The sequence below is a fragment of the Carcharodon carcharias genome, chromosome 7, assembly GCF_017639515.1.
Source record: "Carcharodon carcharias isolate sCarCar2 chromosome 7, sCarCar2.pri, whole genome shotgun sequence".
In the NCBI taxonomy this organism is placed as follows: Eukaryota; Metazoa; Chordata; class Chondrichthyes; order Lamniformes; family Lamnidae; genus Carcharodon; species Carcharodon carcharias.
This window is the reverse complement of record NC_054473.1, coordinates 137,487,649-137,501,197: the sequence shown is the minus strand read 5'-3', so window position 1 is coordinate 137,501,197 and position 13,549 is coordinate 137,487,649. Positions and strand designations below refer to the sequence as shown.

At 37.2% G+C, this 13,549-nt stretch overlaps 1 long non-coding RNA gene across 1 annotated transcript in view; it reads left to right on the top strand.

Moving 5' to 3' along the window:
• The window catches only part of LOC121279664, a 40,580-nt gene extending 27,902 nt beyond the window's left edge, over nucleotides 1-12,678 (top strand). The window contains exons 2-3 of the long non-coding RNA XR_005943460.1: nucleotides 3,929-4,000; nucleotides 12,334-12,678. This is a non-coding gene — a long non-coding RNA (uncharacterized LOC121279664). The remainder of the gene's footprint in view (nucleotides 1-3,928; nucleotides 4,001-12,333) is intronic.
• The last annotated feature ends 871 nt before the right edge of the window (nucleotides 12,679-13,549 follow it).

Sequence of the window (13,549 nt, the reverse complement as noted above, 5' to 3'; positions counted from 1 at the left end):
TTTTGTGGAAAAACAAAATTCCACACACTGACCACTATTTTCCCCCAAATACCATGGTATCTTGGAATATAATTCTCCTGCATTAAACATGTATAATGTGAAATTATTAAAATAAATGTCTTGTTACTGATTACTAATTTTTGTTGTAGTTCTCATTAAAATGAGATAGTTAAGTTGTACGCTGGCACAAAACATTGGTGCTCCAACATTGCTGTTCCACAGTTATATATTATTCAATGGTCTCATGCTTGTGATTCCCTGCATAGAATGGCCTTAGCTCTGCCACTAGTGGAGGAGCAGATGTTAGATTTTCTTCACAGTGAGTGCAGGAAGTATTAGTGGACAAGTTGTGTTATGTTACTGTGCATCACTTCAGTGGCCAGTTATATATGCCACTAGAAGACGCCTGGCGCTACCTGCTTATTTGTTTATCCAGGAAGGGAATAGTCAGTGACAGGAAGAGGACTTACAAAAGGGGGCAGTATAAAATAAAAAGCAAGGAAATATTAAATTGAGTTTCTAATGACATATTTACAAGCGTTAAGAAACGCTTCATTTAATCTAGGGGATAGATGAACTTCAGGTGAAAGTTCAATTAAAAAGGCTATGTAACAGATGGAATTATGGTCACATTAGTTATACGGCCTCAAACAGGATAGTTAAGTTTAAATATAATTATTTACTAATGTTTACTAATCATCCTAGAGCTGGGTTGCTGGTTTCAGTTGTCCAATTGAGGGAATGGAATTAAAGCGTCCCAGGAGGGGCATCCTTTCCCATATCACTCAAAAGCATGTGCTGGCTGCATTTTCTGATGAGTTATCAAAGGAGTTTCTGTGGAAGACACCCATGGATACATCTATGGCACATACTACACATAATTGTTTTACTTTTTTAAAGAAAGGTGACATGAACAATATCTGAGATTTTACCTTCAAAATCACTTAATAAACTGAAAAATGCCAACTGATTCCTGGCTCAGCTGTTTTAGAGAATTAAACAAGTGCTTGACTTACAGGATTTGATGTTCTTGTAACACTATCCTCTATACTTTTAAAAGTTATGTGTATCCCAAATCAAACTAAAGCAGACTGAATAAAGCATATCAGAGTCCTAGAGAAGATAGTCCCTAAAAGTCAAATAATTCTGAGAAACTGGATCAGTAGGCAACAAGTTAATCACATTACCTGGGTCATGCCATTATATCACTCATAGGCACCCCATTTTTCTTAAATATCATTAATGTGTGAGCCTACATTTGGTTAGGAATAGTCCTTATTAGAGAACCAGGACTGGAATTCCTTACCATGTAAATTATTTTTCTTCATCGAAGCTGTACAGTATCAACGATTTACTTCGTAAAACAAACAATGGGCAGAACTCTGAACTGCAGGAAGAGGGGAGTAAAGCCTCCATTAAACACTCGACCTGATTTTCCTTTAAATGGGGTCAAATGTTTAACATCTCTTATAGCCAATTTCTGGAACTGGTTTGTGGGAATGAGGTGGGTCAAGTGGATCAAGTGTCAGTAGGCGAACATTTAGGGGATAGCGATCATTGTATCATAAGTTTAGGTTGACTATGGAAAAGGACAAAGAACAGCCCAGAGTAGGAAGAATTAACTGAGGGATAGCCAACTTCAATGGGGTAAGAGCAGATCAGGGGCCCAGATAAAATTGGAATCAAAGATTAGCAGGCAAAACTGTAAATGAATAATAGGTTGCCTCTAAAGAAGAGATAATTCAAGTACAGTCAAGATATATTCCCACAAAGGTAAAAAGGAGGACAAACAAACCCAGAGTTCCCTGGAAGACAAAAGAGATAGAGATTAAGATAAAGCAGAAAAAATGTACTTATGTCAGATGTTAGGTACACAATACAATTGAGAACTAGGCTAAATATAGCTGTTTCCGAGGGGAATTGAAAAAGCAAATAAGAGAAGCAAAGAGAGAGGCAAAGAGAAAGTATGGGAAATGATTGGCAGCTAACATAAAAGGGAACACAGAAGCCTTTTACAGGCATATAAATAGTGACAGGATGATAAGAGGAGGAGTGGGGCAAATCAGGGAACAAAAAGGGTATTTACATTTGGAGGCAGGGGGCATGGCTGAGGGTTTAAATTAATACTTTGCATTTGTCTTCACCAAGAAAGAAAATTCTGTCCATGTCATGGTGGAAGAGGAGGTAGTTCAGGCACTTGAAAGATTTAACATTGACAGGGAAGAGGCATTAGGTAGGTTGTCTTTACTTAAAGTTGATAAAGGCACTAGGACCAGATGAGATCCATGCAAGGATACTAGAGGAAGCGGGTGTGGAAATTGTGGAGGTGCTGGCCATAATTTTCCAATCTTCCTTAGACTCAGGGGTGGTGCCAGGGGACTAGAGAATTTCAAATATTACACCCTTGTTCAAAAAAGGGTGTAAAAGATAAGCCCAGCAACTACAGGCGAGTCACTTTAACTTTGGTGGTAGGGAAGCTTTTAGACATGATAAATCAGGACAAAATTAATAGTCACTTTGGCAAATGAGGATTAATTAAGGAAAGCCTGAATGGATTTGTTAGGGGCAAATTATGTTTAACTAACTTGCTTGAATTTTTTGATGAGGTAACGGAGAGGGTGATGAGAGTAATGTTGTTGATGTATGTGGTGTACATAGACTTCCAATGGATTTGATGAAGTGTCATTCAACAGACTTGTGAGCCAAGCTAGAGCTCATGAAATAAAAGGGAAGTAGGAACATGGATACAAAATTGGCTCAGTGACAGGAAACAAAGAGTGGTGGTGAACAGTTGTTTTTCAGATTGGAGGAATGTTTATAGGGGACTTCCCCAGGGATCAGTTTCAAGACCCCTGCCCTTCCTGATATATATTTTAATGACCTAAATCTTAGTGTATAATTTCAAAATTTGCAGATGATACAATACTTGAAGCATTGTGAACTATGAGGAGGATGGCGCAGAGCTTCAAAAGGTCATAGACAGTTTGGTGGAATGTGGCAGATGAAATTTAATGCAGATAAGTTTGAAGTGATTCATTTTGGTAGGAAGAACGCAGTGAGACAATTGTGCAATTCTAAAGGTGGTATACGTGCATAAATCATTGAACATGGCAGGACAGGTTGAGAGAGCAGTTAATAAAGCATATGGTATGCTATGTACTTTACCAATAGAGCATAGAGTAAAGCAAAGAAAAATGTTAAACTTGTATAAAACACTGCTTCGGCCTCAACTGAAGTATTGTGAGTAGATCTGGGCTCCACACTTTAGGAAGAATGTGAAGGCATTACAGGATGTACAGAAAAGATTCACAAGACTAGTTCCAGTGATGAGGAACTTCAGTTACATAGAAATATTGGAGAAGTTGGGATTGTTCTTCTTGGAGAAGAAAAGGTTGAAAGGAGACTTGATGGAGGTATTCAAAATCATTAGAGGTCTGGACAGGGTAGATAGGGAGAAACTGTTCCCATCAGTGGACAGATTAAGAACCAGAGGGCACAGATTTAAGGTAATTGGCAAAAGAAGCAATGGTGACATGAGGAAAAAAATTTTCACATAGCGATTTGAATCTAGAACGCACTGCCTGAGAGGAGGCATGGTCAATTGAAGCTTTCAAAAAGGAATTAGATCATTATCTGAAAAGGAAAAGTTTGCAAGGCTATGGGAAAAAGACAGGGGATTGGGATTAGGTGAATTGCTCCTTCAGAGGGCCAGCACAGATATGATGGGTCAAATGACCTTCTGTGCTGTAACCATTCTATCATTCTATCATTTACATCTCCACTATATTTGAAAACTCTGCCTATGGTGACCATGAGTGATACAATCTTGCTGCTTTGGTTGTCCAAAGTCCTTGTAGGGACCAGTATAAAACTTTGGAATTCTTTTGTTTGTCTTTTTAAGCAAATCTTTTACTTGTTTTGGTTACAGATCAATCAATATTGAGTAGGGTCTATTAAATGGAAGAGGACTTCACACAGGAAATAATGCAGCTCACCAGAGGTAATTCAGTCAATGGAAGCCCATGTGCTCTTTATCATTTTCTGTAGACTTTCCAAGAGTTGGTAACCATGGTAAAACAAAATAATGAAAAAAAGTCCAGAGAAGTTTACAGATTTTGCTGAAATTCATGATTTATTAATAAATTAAAACCAGATGTTTTTTTTTAAGACATTCTTCCTTTTTTTAGTTGAATACAGACTACATACAGTAATTATTAGAAATTCTAACCACAGATAAATATGCTAGAGCATTCATTTTGTTTTGTTAAAAGCTTAACTTTTTTAAAAGAAGGCAATTAAATTTTAAAAGAATGTCTATTCCAATACTAAATACTGGTTTAAAACTTTTTTAAAACCTACCTATTGGAACTCTTTCTCTTTTCCTTCCATTAATTATTCTCCACTCTCCTCCTCTGAAGATATTGGTTACTTGCTGGGACACAGTTCCATGATTGCCTAATGGCCAACATGCCCAAGTGTCTTGTATTCATGTTAGAACCTCAACATTGAGTGCTTGGAAGCTGATCTTGTCTTTGTTTTATGTCCATGTGCTTGTACTTCCAGCGCAGCTTGCTTCTTGGTAATCAGGAGTGGCAATCCTGAATATTCTATCCCTTCCTAATAAGTCCAATTGTAGCACTGTTACTGTCATCACAACTGACGTCAGCTAACTTAACACAGACCACAGAACAAACCTTTCTGATCTGTGTGGTTCATCTAATAAGATTTGCTCACTTACACATGGGAGATCTTAGCATTGGGCTTAAAAAAACAAAAACTAGCTATGTAGGTGAACAAATCTTTACATGTTGGAGAATATCTTGATGAAGCTGTAAAACAAAAAAAATGCAATCTTAAGTTTCATAAATAAGAGTGTAAAGTACAGAAGTGAAAACGTAATGCTAAAACTATATATATGATGCTCTTTTGCAGTTAGAATAGTATTCAGAATTTTAACCTTCGGTAGGAATTTTAAACTGTCTAAGTTGGATTAGACACTTGTTATACATCCCGCCAGGTCTGTCTTTCCACCAAAATTATTTTGTCCATTATGTCTAATTTTTGGCAGTCTACCTTAGGAGGATGTCAGGACCATGGTGAAAGTATAAAAGAGATTTAAGAAATTATACTAGGAATAAATGTCTTGAGTTATGATGTGAGACTAGAGAAATTGGGGCTCTTTTCTCTAGAAGTTTGCTTATCAATGCTCATGTGAAGTGCTTTGTGACATTTAAATCTGTTAAAGGTGCTATATAAATGTAAGTTGTTGTTGTACAATGGAGAATATTTAAAAGCAATTTAATCTAGGTTAAACTTTGCAATGTTTTGAAAAGTAAACAGTGAAAACTTTCCATTGGTTGATTCAGGATAACTTTTAAGATCATCACCAAAAATTAAGGGAAAATTTAAAGGAAAACTTGCTACTTTCTACTACAATAGAGTAAGTTACCACTACAATCAAAATGTCAAGTGATATTTTGCTTAAAATTGAGGAAAGTCATCCTCATTATAAAATGCATAGGCTAATATAATAAGCTCAGAGAGCTTTGACTCACTGCTGTTTTGAGAGCCATACTCTGAAGTGGATATTAATTACAGTTGTTATATGAGCTGGAAACATAAAGAGTTGGTAGTTGTTTCTGCTTGTTATTTAGACAATAACTAATAAAGGTGAATGTGTAAAATGCAAATGTTTACTGTCAACATTCCCTCTAAGCTGTGTGGGTGTATGGCTACACAGCAGTCTAAAACTTGCTATGCAGCGAACTAACCGGCCAAATACAGAAGTGGTCCCTTTAAGATGTACACACGTGTGCCCGTGTGGCAATCTGAAAGGAACCTCACAGTGCAACGAATACGACAAAGAAAATTAGACGGAACATTGTTTACTGCCTTACTAATTGTTTTGCTAGCAAGAGAAATGGAGGAGGGAAAACTAAAATAATGATTGACATGGTAAAAGCCTGATGGATGTACACCCTCAAATTCATTATCATAATTAGATTAACAAGTTATGTGTCAAGTGCAGCCAGGCAATATTGAAATAGATTAGATCGTAAATATAAATGAGAAGTCAAAATTTGAAATTAAACTGATCAGTAGGCTCAGGGGCAACAGAATATTGAAATGAAAAAGGAACTAAAGACTTGCATTTATACACTGGAGAAACATTGGTGAAACAATACAGGATACTAAAGTGATACTTGAAGGTGAATAGACTAGTTGCTTTGGTGAATCACAACAAGAGTTCATTTGCCTTGCAATCTGACATAGCCCACTGCTTTTCAAAGTTATTCATTAAAATAATGTAGGGGGCCACAGAGAAGGTGGTGGGGAGGTAAGGGGTTGGTGGGATGGCATGTTACATTAGCTCCTTATGACAAGTAGCTCGAGGGAGATGGGAAGCAGGAGAAAAAGAACAAGATGTGCCTCTGTAAGGCAAGGCATGTGCTTTCATCTGTTATTGCCATCTTAACTCCAAAAATGTATGCTTCCCCCATTAAGCTGAATTGGTTCCTGTGCTATATACAGTAGTGGAAGATCATCGTCTCTATTTGATTTTATAAGGTCTCTGGTGACAAGGAAATATACAGAATGATTGATTGGTTCAGTGCAGTGTTTTGATTTATAACTTAATGTGAATCCCAGTTAAATGAATATTTACAGGAAGTAAATATAAGTTCATGTCATCATCTTGTTTACTTAACAAGAATGAACCGTACTGCTGTAATGATTTTTTGGATTCCCGGTTCATACAACCAGATACCTTCAGTGAAAGCACCTTTTTCAAGAATCTACCAGGGAGAAATCCTGATTTACTAGTAAGTGTGAATAAGGGACAGAAAGTCAGCAGAATTTTCGGGGAATTGGATAAAAATCACGGTCCAGACAGCAGTGCGATGGCAATGTGAAGAAAACAGATTGACTTAGTTCAACTGTATCATTTACCTCCTTCCCACAGAATAATCACTGAAGCTTTTGTGGTGCAGATATACAGCAGTTAGGTCAGTACCAGCATTTCAACAGCAATGGGCAGAAGGCATGGAATTCCCTGCTTTCCTGACTTCTGGGGTTTCTTTTCATGCACATGGTGTGATGACAGATAAAGACATGTGCAAAATCAGTTCTTGAGGAGGGCAGTGTTAGCAGAGATGCAGCTTAACCTTTTGAGTACTGGATCAGCTTAGCCACTTACAGAGCAGCATGTCTCCACATACCTACACTAAGGGCTACTTATTTTCCAAATGTCCAACAGATTGAACTGGTTTCTGTTTTAAATCAGCTCTAGCAGTTATGTCTAAACAGAGACACATTATCCTTTTTCCTCTGATGTAATTGTTAATTTTAGGTCAATTTCATAAGTTTGAAATCACAACCAATCAGGGATCTCAATGTATTTTGGACTGATTTAGCAGCAAGGCTGTCAGTAGACAAACTATTTTAATACGATTTTAATAGCTTTTGAAGGAAATATGATCAGGATAAAATTGTTTCACAGGTTCTAACAGAAACAATGCACTTTAACTCCTTGTAGCTTGCAGATGAGGCCTGTTTATATTGTTCACATCAGAATGGATGAGTTTATTATTTAAAAAAATTGGTGGTTCAGATAACATTTCATTAAGAAGAGCTGCCAAATATTCTGCAGGCATGATTTTGGACTGCAAATGTTGGTTGAATATTCTTCTGTTTAAAATTATGCTTTGTGCTATTTTCCAAGGATTTCAGTGTAATAACATGGCACAGTTGCACTGTTGAGTATTCCCTAGATTGGCTGCAGTCTGTACAAAGTTCTGTGTAAACCATCAGAATGAGATGGGCTGAATGATAACTGGTATTATCTCCTTGCAATCCAGAAAATGTAACCCCTCTTTTCTCTGGGGCTCCTGGGCAATCATAATATATTAACATAGTTCTGTGTCCAACTAATCACATAACCATTTTCTTTATGCAAATATTTTAAAAGCAAATTCAATTTTTTCCCTAATTTTTACTATGGGATGTCCTTAAAGTTGGCTGTACTCCTACCTGTGAGCCAGAAGGTGGTGGATTTAAGTCCTACAACAGAAATGCATGCAAATACATTAATGCAATCCTGAATGAGTGCTCCATTGTTGGAGGTGCCATCTTTTAAATTAAATATTAAACTGAAACCATGCTTGCCTACTTGTGCCTCTTTGAAAAAATCCACAATATTGCTCATAAAAGAATAGAGTTTTCTTGGTGCCATTTATTCCTCACCCAGCATCACTAAAAATATCTGGCCATTCATCTCATTTGCTGTTTAAAGGAACTAGCTGTGTGCAAATTGGCTATTGTATTCACCTATATAATAGTCATAACTTTGCTCAAAAATAATTGTAAAGCACTCTGGGAAATCCTGAGCATGTGACTAGGCACCTTCTAATTCCAAATTCATTCTTTCTTTCCAGTCTTACAAGCCTCAGTACGTTCTAAACAAATTTATTTTTAAAGTAATTTATACTTTATGAATAAATTTATATATTCACTGACCATATGCATACATATGTTCACACAGTTATTTTCTTCTATGTTTGGAAATGATTGCCCAGAAAGAAGATGGACACCTTCATTCTCCTCCACTTACTGTGTAGTGTCACCTCTTTTGCCCTTTGTGTCCCTTTATAAGGAGTTTTGACAGCTGCAGTACTGATACAGGAGTTCTTGGTCACATCCATCTCTGGTGTCCATTTTCCTATACTGAACGTTTGAATGTTTCAATGTCAAATGATCGAGATGCCACTCTTTCTTTGCTTCATTGGCCATTATCTCCACTTGGTCAACAAAGTTTAAACTTGATGGCTCCCATTTGATGTGTTTTCCATGCTTTCATTCTTTCTTTCACTGAAGCGTGTATATGGCCTTTTGGGTTTGAGGTTTGATCGTATCCAGTTAACTTTCTATTAACAGATAATACAACATGGTTGAAGACCCAAGTAAATGTTTTTTGACTTCCTGTGCAGCTTTTTTATAATTGTGTGAATTTATATATGCATATGGTCAGTGAATAAGTAATGTTATTCATAGAGTACAAACTACCTTATTAATTTGCAAATGCTTGGTATTGCTCATAATATGAACATGTTGGTGCTACTTCACAAATCTATGAAAGACCGCAACTGAAAATTCTGACCTTTTATCTGAAATTGCCTGTTTTGGCATTCTGTGATGAACAAATATCCATTTCAGGTTTAGCATGATATTTTGTGACATGGTGTGAATTAGTTGTACATCTTATGTGATACAGAAGAAATGTCTATAACTGGAAGAACTTATGCAAGAGTTGCAAGAGATGACTTTTTCGCTCAGCTGGCTTTTACGTCAGGCCACCATGTGACCTATTGCAATACTCTTGATATTTCTTGATGCCACAGTATTTTATATTGTATTGATTTGGGAGCCACCATATGGGTGCCTTGCAAGACTAATTCATCTTTCATTAAACATTCACTTTTAACAATCTCCCATGGTATCATTTCAATCTCCCATCTTGTTCATTCCTTTCCAGCCATTTTTCCATAATGAGATTATGCTCTTGTAAACTTACAGCTCAGTCTTTGTTTCATCTGGTGATTTTTCACATACTGGTAGGTTCTGATCTGTCAAGTTTGCATCTTCCTGAAATTCTTGAACTATTTTAGTTACTCCTGATACTGGAGCTGTGGCTGAGAATCAGTTGCTAATGTATGTGCTGTGTACTTCCAACTTTTTTCTATCCTTCTTCCGCTTTGCCTTCTCTTCCATCATTTAAATCCATCTTTCATGGCCTTATTTCATTCACTACCCTTTATCCCTTTCACCTCTGAATTGTTCACTCTCCATTATTTCTAGTCCCTAATCCTTTTCTCTACGTTTATGGTCACTGAATCAAAATACTAGTACACCCTACCGACCAACACTGTTGGATTACCTTTACCTCATGAATTAGAGCAGTTTAAGAAGAAACCTCAACACCACCAGTTTCTCAGTGGATAGACAATAAGTGCTGGCCTTGCAGGTGCTGCCAAACCCCAACAATAAGTTAAAAATTACATTTACTTGTATTACAACCAGATCCCAAGTTGGGATTACTGGAAATGAGGAACGTTGTTTATTCTGATTGAACATTTTATGAAATCAACAAAGATTATACTTGGAATGGTGAAATCTGTTCCACTTTCAACTATTAGATTCTATATACACAAAACTGAATCAAAGACTAATATACATTGAAGATTGGATTACACTTTGAGCCCACAATGGTATAGTTTACATTACTGCTGACCTGTCTTCTTTTCCCCATGTTCTGCCTGCTCCCATCTCCTCTGCATTCATTCCCATTCTCCTGCTATTCTATTCTTACTCTGTCCCAAAAACTGGAAATAATGTGATGTCACAGGTTGACAGTCCCAGGTATCTAATATAAAAGGCAGAACTTGTCCAAAGTGACCAATTGATTCAGGTGGGGGCAGGACCAGAGTCAAACTTCCTTCGACCTGTAGATGTGAATACTGGGACTTGAGTTTATCGCCAGCTCTTTGAAGCATTTCTCCCATTGTATTTTCTGATACATGAGACTTTTCAAGGCTTTAGCAAGATAATAGGCTTCCTTCCTTTTAAATATGTAATGGTTCATTGAATGCAGGATATTCAAAAGACCTGATGGTCATTATGAAAATTCAGCTTGGAGAATACTTTTGCTTTTTCTAGCAGGGTTAAACTCTAGTCTACTAATAAAAATGTGTTCAGGCAGCATGCACGTTAATTTAACTTGGTCAAATCCATGCTGTTTTATGCTGTGCTGTTTAGTTTTGAGGCCATAATGGCATATATACACCAGTCTGTGCTCCATTATACCCAAGAAATGGAATCTAGCTGTTCTGTCCTAGTAATTTCTTCTTTCATTCTCAGTAAAACTGGAATGGATATAAACAGACAACCAATCTAGGGAAATGCATTGCATAGAGTTATGGTTTGATCTTTGCATATACTTTCACAAGAACCTGCCCAGACCTTTGGAAAGCTTAACATATTTCACACTGTACTCAACTTCACCTTTTCTACTGCCTCTACTTTGCTAGTAGTCTGAGGGCTTGAATTGGGTGTTGTCATATCACCTGCAACTGGTCTGGTACATATTTTTTTCTTCTATCACCTTCTCTCTTTTGAGATGGACATTCCAAACTTGTCATGCACATTCTGAGAATTATATTGTCATCCATGCAGGCTATTGGTTAGTTTCTGTAGTGCAAGTGATAATCTTTTCAATTACTGGGATTCTGAGAACTTGTCTGTTACTGTGTTTGTTGTGCTAATGATTTGGACATTATTAAGGAGGATGCTCGCTGACCAGAGGTTGTTATCCTTTTGTTATATCTCACCCAGAAATATATGTCATTGGTCAATCATTGGAATGGCAGTGATGTTTTTAGCTTGGAAATGACCTCTTTCTAACATATGTGTCACCATCCTATAGCAGGGCGTATAATCTTGGATGTAGCTGGTAAATATCCACACCTGCCATGGGTTTCCAGTTATCAGCGATCTTCTATTTCCACGCGTGGTTTGGTTTCAGACACTACCTTGGTCAAGCCACTTTTGTTGGCTGCTAAGTTTTTACAACATGTCTTAAACGGATCCAGATTTGCTTTCCCATCTGGCTGATCTTTAATGACCCTCTGTTGCCTTTGAATATCTCTCCTCTGTTTTACTTGCCTATTGGTGTCTCAATTAAGATCAGAGATGGCCTTGAAGTCTTTCATCTCTCAGGCCAACTAGAATGTGATCGCAAATCACTTCATCGTGTATACTGTCATACTTGCAGCGCTCTGCTAATCCTGAGGCTGCGGCAAAACTGTCTACAGGTGCCTCCTTTCTGTTTCCTTTGGCAGAGTTTAGTTCTTTTGAAAATTGCTTTTTGATAATGGAAAAATGACTCTGAAATCTCTTCACACCCATCTTATTGCTCCTTCTCTCTGCCAGCTCACTGAGCAGAAAGCAATATTTTGCTTCTTCTTCCATCACCTACATCAATGAGAAGATGTGAATTGCCTCACATTTTTCACAGAAATCAGTTGTTTTTCTGTGACACTGAGAAAATTAGTCCATTCTTCCTCTGTGAGGACTTAATTGAAAGTTTTCAATTTTTTCTGTTATACAGCTTACTGTTATTTTATTTAATGCCACCATTCTAGTTCAGGGTCTGATTCTTCTATGCCTCCCACTTTTTTTCTTGCTATTTTGTAAAAATGCAGTGATTCTTGTGTTTTTTAAAAAAAATCAGGCTAAAACACATGACTCTAAATATTTGTTGGTGTTGTGTTCCTTTTACAGATGTTCATCGAGGGTGAGAAGGGATGCAGAGAACAAAGACTGGGTGAAGACATGTCTTAGGAGCTATCATTTAACATACACTGAAGATGATAGCCTCGACTGCAAAGCTAATTACCTGGCACTCCCTTCCTAACAGCACTGTGGGTGTACCTACACCACATGGACTGCAGTGATTCAAGAAGGCAGCTCACTACCACCTTCTCAAGGGCAACTAGGGATGGGCAATAAATGCTGGCCCAGCCAGCAAAGCCCACGTCCTGCGAATGAATAAAAAAAATCTTGGTTTAAAACAAAAACGCAACCACTTAAAATACTTTTAAAAGACAATGGTGCATGGCAATGTCTTTTTCAGGAAGATACTTGAGAATAAGGATATTGGAAAGCCTATCTCTGTTACAGACCTCAAACACTAACTCTCTTTCTCTCTCCCTAGATCCTGCCTGACCTGCTGAGTACTTCCAGCACTTTCTGTTAATATTTCAGATTGACAACATCTGCAGTATTTTATCTTATGTACTGAAAATTCAAGTCAGCTTTCAACCCAATGCCTGTTGGAACATTGCATAACATTTTTGATCCAAATTCAATATTGTTGTATTGATCTATCCACTTACTGCTCACATATCTGTCCACATCTGATATTGTGAATGTCATTGCAGATAAAATAAGAAATCCCCAATTTCCAACAATTTTTGAATTGTACAAAATAGCTAAATATACCTTATTTCACTTAACTTCAAGAGTTCTCAAGGCATCCAGACTAACTATATTGACATCAAACTCTTTAATTATTCTAAAGCATTGATTATTGACATTTTCTTGAGGATACTTTCAGTCATTGTATGTGTGAATTGTTCTAAGTGGTCACATTATGGGAATATTAGGACATTAATGCCTTGGAATACAATTGACAGGGACACCGATACCAAAAGATATTGAAATCATCAAATACCATCTGTAACAAGATCAAATCTGACAGCAGGGAGATCTTAAATCTCAACTACCTGAAAGGGAACATAACAGTCCTAATAGCAGGAAGGATGTCTGAATAACCTCCTCCTTCCTCATTTATTTAGGTTAATCCTGATTCAAAGCTCCCCTAAACAAAAATTGGGCAAAGTATTTCTTGTTCACTAATTCCTTTTTGTTCAAGTGTTTGACTGAGTGTTCAAACTGTTACTGGAGATTGGGAGTGGGATAGCAGAAGAGGTAATCT